The 12,229-nt window shown below is 45.1% G+C and overlaps 1 pseudogene; it reads right to left on the reverse strand.

Moving 5' to 3' along the window:
- Window positions 1–8,093: 8,093 nt before the first annotated feature.
- LOC122115393 lies at window positions 8,094–8,795 on the reverse strand (annotated as a pseudogene).
- Window positions 8,796–12,229: the final 3,434 nt, after the last annotated feature.

Here is a 12,229-nt window from a genome sequence, read left to right on the forward strand (position 1 = left end):
TGAGGATTGCAGTTCAAAGCCAGCCCGGGCAGGAAAGTCCGTGAGACTCTTATCTCCAGTAAATGACCAGAAAACCGAAGTGGCACTGTGGCTTAAGTGGTAGAGTGCTCACCTTCAGCTGAAGAGCTGAGGGATACCCAGAGTTCAAGCCAGAACCAAACCAAACAAAAACAAACAAAATTTTCGGACTGGGAAGGTGGCTCAGTGGTAGAGGGCTTGCCTTGCATGCCTGAGGCCCTGGGTTCAATCCTCAGCACCACATAGCAAAAAGAAAGCCGGAAGTGGCGCTGTGGCTCAAGTGGTAGAGCGCTAGCCTTGAGCTGAAGAGCTGAGGGACAGCACCCAGGCCCAGAGTTCAGGCCCCACAACCGGGCCCCCCCCCCCCAAAAAAAAACTTTCCTGGCATGGATCAAGTATTACAGGATAGTTCAAGTATAAAGCTTTGAGTTCAAACTCCAGTACCACTCAGAAATACAAAAACTTCTCAAAGACCCAAAGTTTGTCAAGAATAGTGTTGTGAGCTAGTTGTATAGCTCACCAATAAAGCACTTGCCTAACACAAATGTCCCTGGGTTTTATCTCCAGTACCATAGAACAAAGACTGGGTGTTCTGAATACTGAGTGTTCGCAGAAGCTTGCTTGAAACAATGAATTTGCAAAATGATACGCTTTTTGCTTGGGTTATCTTCAGCAAACTTTTTATGTGTATAGTGGTCTTAAGGCTTGAACTCAGCCTGTGCAGTTAGTGATCTTTTTTTGCTCAAGCCTAGCGCTTGCTCTACCACTTGAGCCATATCTCCATTTCTGGCTTTCTGGTGGTTAATTGGAGATAATGGCCTTTCCCATGCAGGCTGGCTTCAAATCTCCATCCTCAGATTGCCAAACAAGATTTTTAAGAATTATGTCATTTTAAAATTTTTTAACTGGTAATAATGGCAAAATGTACAGATTAATAAGGTACTATACTGTTTTGGTGCATATATTGTGTAATGTTTAAACCAGGTTAACCAACGATTTTATTGAGCATTGTCGTCTATGGTAAAAACTTAAAAGTCCTTCTGGCTTGAAATGTATAGTACGTTATTGCTATCTTTAGTTACCCTACTGTACAGCACCACGCCAGAACTACTTTTGTTGAAACTGTTGAGTATTGACCCACCTTTCATCCTTTCTACTTAACTCCCTACCCTTACACAGATGGTTCTTTTCCCCTTTTCTTGGCTACATATTAAATTTGTGCTTGTAGTAGGTTTGTTTAAATGGAAGTATTACAGTATTAGATTTCTCTTTCAGACTTTACTTAGTAGGGAAAAACAAGTTACTTATGTGGTTTTCTATCTTGGTATGTGTGGAGATCTTGATTTAAATTATTTGGAGGAGGGCCTGGGCAAATTCCAGCCTTTGGTTTTGTACCAAAGTTCTTTAAGAACCAAAGTCCTCAAAATAATTTGAAGATTTTCAACTAATTCTCACTTCTACCTAGGGATAAGATTTACTCTCACCAAACTTAAAGAAAACTGGGTTATGTGGTAATGGATGGTGGTTCATTAATTTTGGTAATAAATGTATCTGTGCTTTACCTGTCCTGTATAAGTATTTTCTTACCTTCAACCATAAAACTGTTCCTAGGAATGGACCTTAAGTAATCAACTGTTGTTTGGAGGTTGGTTCTGTTCCCAAGGGCTAACACTGTTTTCATTAATGCCTTAATCAGTTCTTAAACATTCTTTGAATATTTTTAGCCTTTATAAGCTTTATAACTTAAGAATTGTATCAGTATTGTAATAAATAACCTTTATCAAAGTGATAATGTATTTGGGCATGCCTGGTAATCTTCATATCTGCTTCAATTAAGCTTTATGTCTTAGGATTGTAAGTACATTTTATTTCTGCTTTTTAAAACTTTTTTTTTTCCCAGTTCTGAGGCTTGAACTTGGGGCCTGGGCACTGTCCCGAACCTCTTTGTGCTCAAGGCTAGCACTCTACCACTGGAGCCAGCCACAGTGCCACTTCCAGCTCTTCCTGAATAGTTGATTGGAGGTAAAAGGCTTGCCCAGACTGAATTCAAACCATGATCCCCAGATCTCAGCCTACTGAATACGGCTTGAGCCACCGGTGCTCAGCTTAAAACATTTTTTATTAGCATTTTTAATTGTACAGTATAGTGTGTTTTATTGTGACTTTCTCATCTTTTTTTGTTGTTTTTTGTTGGTCATGGGGCTTGAACTCTGGGCCTGGGCGCTGTCCCTCAGCTCTTCAGCTCAAGGCTGAGGAGCTTGAGCCACAGTGCCACTTCGGTTTTCTGACTGGCTTATTGTAGATAAGAGCTTCACGGACTTTGCTGCTGGGGCTGGTTTGAACCATGATCCTCAGATTTCAGCCTTCTGAGTAGCTAGGATTACAGGCGTGAGCCACCAGCTTGCTGTGAATTATTATGACATTTTCGTCTGTGTATGTTTCCTTTTATATCTGTTCATCTAAACTCTTCCCCTTTTTTTACATTTTCTTTTTTGTGCTGGTCCTAAGATTCCAACTTAGGGTTTAGGTGCTTCCTTGAGCCTTCCCTCCACTCCCCTCAAGGCTACACTCCACTACTTGAGCCACAAGTCCATTTCTGGCTTTTTGGTGCTTAGTTTGAGACAAGCGTCTTACAGGCTTTCCTGCCTGGGCTGGCTTGGTACTGTGATCCTGAGATCTCCGTTTACTGAGTAGGATCATAACCATGAGCCACTGGCACCTGGCCAGGAATAGCGTTTGGTGTTTTGGTTCTCTAAGAGCCAAAGTTCCCTTGGCTAGCGTTTGCTTGATCAGCAAACTGAACGTTAACTTGACCAATCTCCAAAACTCAGCTGGCTTGAGTTCTGCTGAGCATCTGGATCCCAGGTTATCCCATGAAGCCCACACAGAGGTCAGGGCAACAAACTGTTGGCTAAGGGGCACAGCAGATCCTCTCATGACCAGGTGAGGTCCTGACCCAGTCTTTATGTTCTTGCTCCATGATGAGGACAGGTTTGAACTTGGCCTTGTCTTTGCTATGCAGACAAGTCTACTGAGTCATGCCCCCAGCTCTTTCTCCAGGCCTTTTTTTTATGCTGGTTATTTTTTAGGTAGTGTTTTCCTCCCTGAACTTCAAACTTAATGCTTTTCACTTCTTAGAATGTTAGACACACCCCATTTTCTTTCCACTGGAATGCAGTCTTCCTGGGCTGGAACCAGGATTCTTCCTCAGTCTCCCACATAGCTAAGATAAAAGATGTACACCTCTGTTGAAGAAGGGGGGTCTCAAACTTTTTTGCCTTAACTGGCCTCCCAACTGTGGTCTTCCCCGTTTCAGCCTCCTCAGGAGCTAGATGAAGGATATCCAAATGGTGAGCCATAAAAGCTGCTGAAACCATTTGGTAGATGATGAGCCAGAAATGGCATATTTCTTGAGTGCTTCTTGTTGGCTGCCTGCAACCTGTATTGGTCATTTTATGTGGCTCAATAATGACATTGTAAATATCCAAATGGTCCTTGGAAGAAATATCCCATCCCTTTTTTTTTTTTTTTTGGTCGGTCGTGGGGTTTGAACTCGGCTTGGGCACTGTCCTTGTGCTCTTCAGCTCAGGCGGGAGCTCTACCACTTGAGCCACAGTGCCACTTCCAGTTTTCTAGTGGTTTATTGGAGGGCGCCTGGCATCCCATTCCTTTATGTTGAGTGCCAGGATACCATATAGCTCCTAGAGCAGCTGAGTTCAGCCTGTATCTGTCTATGCCAGTTCTTTTTCCCGTGTATTTCCTGTTACTACCACATGCCATCCTGCTGTGAGCCCAGTGGTATTGGCTTGTTTCTACCAACTCCAGTCTAGATCTCTCCAAGTCTGTCCAGTATTAAATTTCCTCATATCCCTGTCAGTCACCCACCTGGCTGGGAAGCTTGTTTTCTGGCTGTTTTCAATTCTGAATTACAGAAAGAATGCATAACTAACTTCTGATTCACTGTTGTAGCTCTTTAAATTTTTGCTCTTTTTTAATTTATTTTTATTTTTGGGTCCAGTCGTGGGGCCTGAACTCTGGGCCTGGGCGCTGTCCCTCAGCTCTTCAGCTCAAGGCTAGCACTCTACCACTTGAGCCACAGCACCATTTCTGGCTTTTTTCCCCCTGCTTATGTGGTGCTGAGGAATTGAACCCTGGGCCTTGAGCATGCAAGGCAAGCGCTCTACCACTGAGCCACCTTCCTAGCCCCTGATTTTTTGCTTTTTGTTACATGGTAGTGATTGCACAAATACTGCTGTGTAGAGGTAAATGGTACGTTGTTATAATACAACATTTTGTCTTGAAGGCATTGCTGACCTTGTAAATAGTTTTAAAGGTTTATTAATTGGTATATACATTTGAAGGAAAGAAATGTGGATTGTGTGTTTAGTGTAACAAAGATGTAATAACTGAGTGGAATATGCTACAAATACAAGATCTTGTCATGTGTGGGCCAGAATTGTTCACTCCCAGAAGCTAGAAAATTATAGCCAGTGATTCAGTGCTAAAAAAGACCACCTTTTTGCTTTGAATGGCAAATCCAAACCCTTATTACATATGGGTTGTAAGCTATTGGTATCTTTACCAGATCGAGAGAAGTGTTTTCTCTGCCTACACCACTGTTAACATAGCAGCTCACTCTGGCTGCTTTTGCTGCTCTTAGACTATAGCAATCACTCTTTTCTTCTGATACTGAGTTTGAACTCAGGGACTTTACTTGTTAGGCATGTGCTCCATCATCTGAGCCAGGCTTTCAGCCCTTTCTTTGGGGATCATTCTAGAGATAACAGCCATGGTGTACCATCTCAACACATCCATAGTATTGTCAAGGGGGAAAGACTTTATTGGACTCTATCATATGAGTTCTTGGAAGAGGTGATTTAGCAAACACTTCTCAATTGTTTTGTTTATGGTGCTGAGGATTGAACCCATGGTCTTAAAACATGGCAGGCAAGTACTTTACTACTTAACTACCACCCTGGCCTACCAAGATCTCTGTTAGTGCAGTTTTAGGCTGCACTGTCAGTAAATGAAATTCATATTAGTGGAAGTCTAGGACCAAGATTTGATAGAAAAGGAAGTAGTTCAACTGTTCCTTGATTTGTGGAGCACTTGGGAAGACCACCGTGAACAGTCTCATGCACAGCTATTGAGAGTGCTCAAGGTATATCTTCCGATCTAGCCCTTGTTATTTGAGACTTTTGCAGTGATTGTGGAATTGCTCCACTGTGGCAATGGAACCTGATGGACTGGTGATGGCTTGATAACCAGGTTCTGTAGTCCTAGTCAAGTGTGAGCCTTAAGATCAACTTTGCCTTGGGAATAAGGTATAGTGAGATATTACAAATGTAAAATTTAGAATATGTTCTTGATTCTAGCTTTCTGGTCATTAAGTATGGAGTATGCACTAAAACCAGTGGGCAGAAGAGGTAAGAAAGGTGGTTTTTGTGTCCCAGAAATACATAGACCTAGGGGTTTGAAACTACTGTTTTAATTTTGATCCTTCCAATGTTCTGTAAAACTAAAGGCCCGGCCACTTTATTTTTTCAAGTTATTATAAAAGTGAGGTACAAAGGAGTTACAGTTACATAAGTCAGGTAATGAGTACGTTTCTTTTTGGGCAATGTGCCCCTTCCCTTGTTCTCTTCCAGTTACTCCCTCCTGTCTGCAACCAGCCCCCTTCTTGATAGCCTCACTGGAAATTATTGTAAGGTAAAGGGATAGGGACCCCGGTGCTGGTGGCTCATGCCTGGAATCCTAGCTACTGAGGAGGCTGAATAGAAAGGTAGGCAATTGAGATAAGAAGTGAGACTTTGGGGGTGTCAGTGCAGAAAGTTCATGACTCGAAAGACCATGGTGTGAGGCTGCTGACACCGCACTGTTCTCTCATCTTTTTTTGTTTTTTTTTGTCCATCGTGGAGCCTGAACTCACGGACTTTCCTGCCCGGGCTGGCTTTGAACCGCCATCCTCAGATCTCAGCCTCCTGAATAGCTAGGGATTACAGGTGTGAGCCACCAGAACCCAGCTTGTGAGATTCTTATCTCCAATAAAAACCATTAGAAAACTGGAAGTGGTGCTGTGGCTCACACAGTAGAGCTCTCGCCTTGAGCCGAAGAGCTGAGGGACAGTGCCCAAGCCTAGAGTTCAAGCCCCACAACTGACAAAAACAACAAAAACCTTTGCAGTAAATTGCTACAAAAGCGTAAACATCTCCAACATTACTCCTAAGACAATTACTATTAATGTTTTGGATAATTTGCTGTCAATTACTTGTCTCTCTTAGAACTAACTGCTCAGGTTGGTTTTTGTTTTTGTTGTTTTGCTTTTTTATAAGCATGGGCCACCAGCACCTAGTTCCTTCACAACCTTTTTTTTGTTGTAGTGCTTGAACTCTGGGCCTAGGCGCTGTCCCTGAGCTCTTCAGCTCAAGGTGAGCATTCTACCACTTGAGCCACAGCACCACTTCCAGTTTTCTGGTGGTTTATTGGAGATAAGAGTGTCATGGACTTTCCTGCCCAGGCTGGCTTTGAACAGTGATCCTCAGATCTCAGCCTCCTGAGTAGATAGGATTACAGGCGTGAGCCATTAGTGCCCGGCTTCCTTCTACCTTTTTGACACCTGAGTTCCAGACCTCCCTACTAGTCTACCTGGCTCATCTGAAATCGCATCCATTTGAAGAAAAGCTTCAATTTGTGTTTTTAGGCCAGTTTCTCCCTTGAGCTCTCCAGTTAGCATCCAGCTACCTACTGGTGACTCACAGGACTTAACAACATCTGGAACAGTTCCTGGTCTTCCAGCCAATCAGGTATTACCTTTCTCAGTTCTCCTTGGCATGCATTTCTCTCACCCACTACAAGTAATCCAGTAGCCACACCTGCAAACACACCTTTCTCTTTTTGTCCATTGTCTCTGGCATACTCCAAACCCTCTTAAGTTTTTCCTCATGCCTATAATACTACCTATGAGGGAAGCTGAGATCTAAGGATTGCTAGGAGAGAAGCGGGGAAGGGGGAGAAGAAAGAAAGGAAGAAAGAAAAAAGGAAGGAGAGGGAGGAAGGAAGGGAGGGATAGCAGTACATTAAAGCGGAAACCACAAGGCACCAATGATGGAAAGAAACGTGTGCGGAAGGCTCTAAGGAGAAGCTTGGTGTGTTCCAGAATATCCAGGTCAACGTCACTAGGTTTTAATGACTGGGTGGGTGAGGAGGTGAGAGCACAGTAGAAATGCAAAGCATGAGGACTGTGGGACATTGTGGGAAAGTTGGGCTCCACTGCCCGCATTCAGCAGCCTAAGGCTACAGAGGGCACACAGCATGTCCCTCTGCGTCCCTGAGCCTCTTTGTGCTTGAGGATAGTGCTCTACCACTTGATCCACAGAGTCACTTCTAGTTTTTGAGTAGTTAATTGGAGATAAGAATTGTATGGGGACTTTAATCCTTTATTTTTTTGGGGGGGGGGGGTTCCGGTTGTGGGGCCTGAACTCTGGGCCTGGGTGCTGTCCCTCAGCTCTTCAGCTTAAGGCTAGCGCTCTACCACTTGAGCCACAGCGCCACTTCCGGCTTTTTTCTTATGTGGTGCTGAGGAATCGAACCCAGGGCCTTGAGCATGCAAGGCAAGTGCTCTACCACTGAGCCACCTTCCCAGCCCGGGGACTTTAATCCTGAGGCTGGCTTCTAACTCCATCCTCAAATCTTAGCCTCCTGATTAGCTAGGTTTATAGGCATGAGCCACCATTGCCCAGCCCACTTCTGGAATTTTGCTGGTTAATTGGAGATGGGAATCTCTAGGGTTTTCCATAATCCTCAGGTCTCAGCCTCCTGAGTAGCTAGGGTTACAGGCATGAGCTAGCTACCAGCACCCAGCTTTGCTTTGTCTTCTCATTTCCGCACCCCCCCCCCCACATTACTGAGCTACTTTTTTTTCCAGTCATTTGCATTGTTATTATAAAGGTGATGTATATAGGGTTTACAGTTACACGAGTCAAGCAATGGATACATTTCCTTTCATACCCTGTCTTTCCCTCCCCCCCCAGTACTAAGGATTGAACCTAAGATGTGGTACTTGCTAGAGAAGTGCTTTACCACTGAGCTACGTCGCAGCCTTGCAATGTCTTCTGTTCCCTCACTGTCTCCCGGTCCCTCCCTTGCATTGATTTGCCAGGTAGGATGATCCCATCATACCAGCGCACAGCTACCTCTTTACTGGTTCTGTGTTTGGCCCCATGGCAGCCTGTCTTGCACTTCTTGTCTGCAATGCTAAAACCTTGAACACCACATAGAAGTCTAGGCTGTAGAAGCATTGGTTTGCTTGAGTCATGGTTTATACCCAAATCAGTGTGTTCTTGGGTCCCCCAAACTAAAGTTTCCAGGGCTGGGAATGTGGTTTAGTGGTCGAGTGCTAGCCTTGAGCCAAAGAAGCTCAGGGACAGTGGCCAGGCCCTGAGTTCAAGCCCCAGGACTAGCCAAAAAGAAAAAAAAAAATCCAGTATCTGAGAAGTTATTTTTTTCCTCCTAATTTATACTCACGCACTTTCTCCAGGATTTCTTTTGCCTTAGCCCCACAGACTGCAGTGGACAGCAATCTTTTTTATTTCTCCTGATGCCAAAGGATCTGACAGTGGATCTAGCTTTGGAAAACACTGAGGTCTCTGCCCTGTGAGCTGCTCCAACTCCTGCCAGTGCGGTCTGTCACTACTCTCCCAGACACAGATGTTTAGGCAGAGTTTGTGGATTCGAAGCTCCCACATGGGATTCTCCTTTTCACCTTGATCCTGTGCCATGCTGGAGACAGGAAGAGAAGCTAAATACTTTTTTGAAGAAGGGTATGCCAGGCACAGGTGGCTGTTGCCTATAATCCTAGGCACTCAGGAGTCTGAGATCTGAGGATCGCATCAGCCCAGGCAGACAAGTCTGAAAGACTCATGTCTCCAATTAACTAGCAGAAAAGCCAGAACTGGAGACTTGGCCCTAATGGTTGTGTGCCCGTTGCGAGTGTAAAAGACAAATGAGAGCATGAGGCCAAGTTTAAGCCCCAGTAACGCACATATCAGCAAAAGCAGGGCTGGAGTGATGGCTCAAATGGTAGAACACCTGCCTAGCAAGAGTGAGGCTCTGCTGCATGCAAGTGGTTTAAGGCTCTAATGCTAGCTACTTGGGAGACTTAAGATCTGAGGATCTCAGCCCTGGTAGGAAAGTCTATGTTTGTGTGCTTTACTGCATGTAAACACAAAAAAAGGGGAATGTAACCACGTGGTAATGCCTGTAGCATGCTAGCATGGTAGCCCAGGGGGGAAAGCCAATGAAACCTAGTTACAATAAACAACAAAAAACAACCAGAAGTGGATCTGTGGATAAAGTGGTAGAGTGCTAGTCACACTTGACTTCGCCTCTCTGATGTCACCTTACTCAGCTTCCTAAAATGCAACTTGGGGCCAGCCTAGAACTCTGTGTGCAGCCAGCCACTGGCTGCTGGGCTGCTTACTGCAGAGACTGACCTCTCTGGTGTCTGCCCAGTTTACTGACTCCAAAACTCTTGTTGGGGCTCTGTAGGAGCCAAAGGGTACAGAGCAGGGGGGCGGGGGCCGGGGGGGTGGGGGTCATAACTGGTGATAATCAGAACTGCATTGTTTTGTCATCAGAAAGCTCTAGCTGCACTTCCCTGACCTATCCCTGACTCAGCCGGCCGAGCCCTGGTGAACTCATTTCATAGAGGGACACTGTAGCCTAGATGGCGTGAGGTTGCTGCCAGGGGACATCTGGAGAAGCTCTGAACTTCCAAGGCCCAGGAGGGCAGCCCGGGAGAGGGATGAAGGCCTGAGACAGCCAACGTGGTCCCCTGGCACCACCTGCTGGCCAGACCAATCATGCAGTTCCTCTGCCTGCCTTCCCTGCGTTGGGTGTTGCCACTCTAAGTAGGTATGAGGTGTAGGGGTGGGCGGCTCCTTTCGAGCATGAGTGGAATAGAGTGTAGCCATTATAATATGTTCTGAATTAACTAGGCCTGGGTTCAAATTCCACTGATCACTGACGGGTGGCCTGGGCAGGTCACCTAGTCCTTGGCAGCCTGTAAAAGAAAATGATACAGTAAACAGCTCATAGGGTTGCTATGAGCGTAATATATGTTTCCCTTAGTTCCCGGCAATAGCAAGCTTCCAAGCAGATTGATTTAGGCAGACCCCCACCTCATAGGTAAGCCCACTTGAGCTTTGCAAGAACTTCCAATCCCACCTGGGCTTGTGATGGCATGGGGTACAGACAGCCAAGAGGTTTTCTCCCTCACCACATAGGGGTGATCAGCACTTTTGCCTCAAAGCTGCCACAGCAAATTTCCAAAGGAGGCCTCTACCAACTCAAGTGGAGGCAAGGAAATCGATGAACAGCTTCTTCTGTACTTTTGTACACTATCAAGATACCAAGTTAGATAGACTCTGAGGCTGTGGGCAACTAAATCATGGGTTCAGGGATCTTGCAGACATTTCCCGGCTCCCCGCCTAGCACCTCCCAATGTTTCTTCAGCCTTGACAGTGACTGATTGGGTGGCTGTGCGAAGAAGCTATATGAGGTCCTTCAGAACTGGACTGGCACCATGCTAGCATGCTACAGGCATTACCACGTGGTTTATATGCAGTAAAGCACACAGACATAACTGAGGCTCTGTTAATTTTTCATACTCCAGGTTTGAACTCAGAAGCTACTACTTACTGGTGGCTTATGCCTGTAATTCTAGCTACTCAGGAGGCTGAGATCTGAGGATCATGGTTCAAAGCCAGCCCAGGCAGGAAAATTTGTGAGATTGTTAGCTTCAATAAACCACAAAAAAAAAAAAAAAAAAAAAAAAAAACAGCCTTGAGCTGAAGAGCTCAGGGACAGTGCCCAGGCCCAGAGTTCAAGATCCATGGCCACCAACCACCACCAAAAAAAGCTTCTACTTGGCTTGCTCGCTCACAGCTGGCATTGTACTATTTGAGCCACATCTCTAGTTTAATATTTTGCTGGTAATTTGGAGATTGAGTCTTACAGATTTTTCTGCCTGGGATGTCTTTATATCTTAATCTTCCAAGTCTCCGCCTCAGGTATAAGCCACTAGTGCCTGGTTGAACTTAATGATTTTTTTTTTTGTTTGATTTGGTACAAGGCCCGGGTATTGTCCCTGAGCTTTTTTGTTTGAAGTTAGTACCCTAACTCCTTGAGCCACAGCTCTACTTCTAGCTTTTTTGGTAGTTAATTTGAGATAAGACTTTCACACTTTCCTACCTTCAGATCTCAGGCTTCTGAGTAGATTACGGGTTGAGCTACCAGCACCTATACTTTTTTACACTGCAGGCATATCTGAAACCTCTATCTGGATCATGCTAGAAATTTCCTAGAGACCTCCCTCATCAATACCTACCACCTGCGAAAAGGTAATGTAATCATTCTTGTCTTCCCTCCCCTTACATCAGTTTTTATGTTTTGTGTCTACTTAACGGTTCTGTGTAGAAAATACTTGTACCTAATTTCTCTCATTTAATTTTGTGAGATTCTTATATGTTGTTTTTTGTATCAGTTTCTTTTTCAGTTGTTTTGTATTCCATCACACAAATACATTACAGATTAGTATTTATTTTTACAGTTTTTATTTCATTTTATTTGTTTTTGTGCCAGTCCTGGGACTTGAACTTGAAGCCTGGGTGCTATCCCTGGGTGCTGAGATTCATTGGTTTACAAGGCTAGTGCTCTACAAATTGAGCCACAGCACCACTTCTGGCTTTTGGGATGTGTATTGGAGGTAACAGTCTCATGGAATTTCCTGCCCAGACTGGCTTTGAACCATGATTCTCAGATCTCTGCCTCCTCCGGAGGTATGAGCCACTACTGCCTGGCTCAGTGTGTGTGTGTGTGTGTGTGTGTGTGTGTGTGTTTGCCAGTCCAGGGTGTGTGTGTGTGTGTGTGTGTGTGTGTGTGTGTGTGTTTGCCAGTCCTGGGGCTTGAACTCAGGGCCAGGGCTCAGGGTGTGTGTGTGTGTGTGTGTGTGTGTGTGTGTGTGTGTGTGTGTGTGTTTGCCAGTCCTGGGGCTTGAACTCAGGGCCAGTGCTCAGGGTGTGTGTGTGTGTGTTTGTGTGTGTGTGTTTGCCAGTCCTGGGGCTTGAATTCAGGGCCAGGGCTCAGGGTGTGTGTGTGTGTGTGTTTGTGTGTGTGTGTGTTCACCCGTCCTGGGGCTTGAACTCAGGGGCTA

The sequence above is a fragment of the Dipodomys spectabilis genome, unplaced genomic scaffold, assembly GCF_019054845.1.
Source record: "Dipodomys spectabilis isolate Male_0828 unplaced genomic scaffold, ASM1905484v1 ptg000119l, whole genome shotgun sequence".
Lineage (NCBI taxonomy): Eukaryota > Metazoa > Chordata > Mammalia > Rodentia > Heteromyidae > Dipodomys > Dipodomys spectabilis.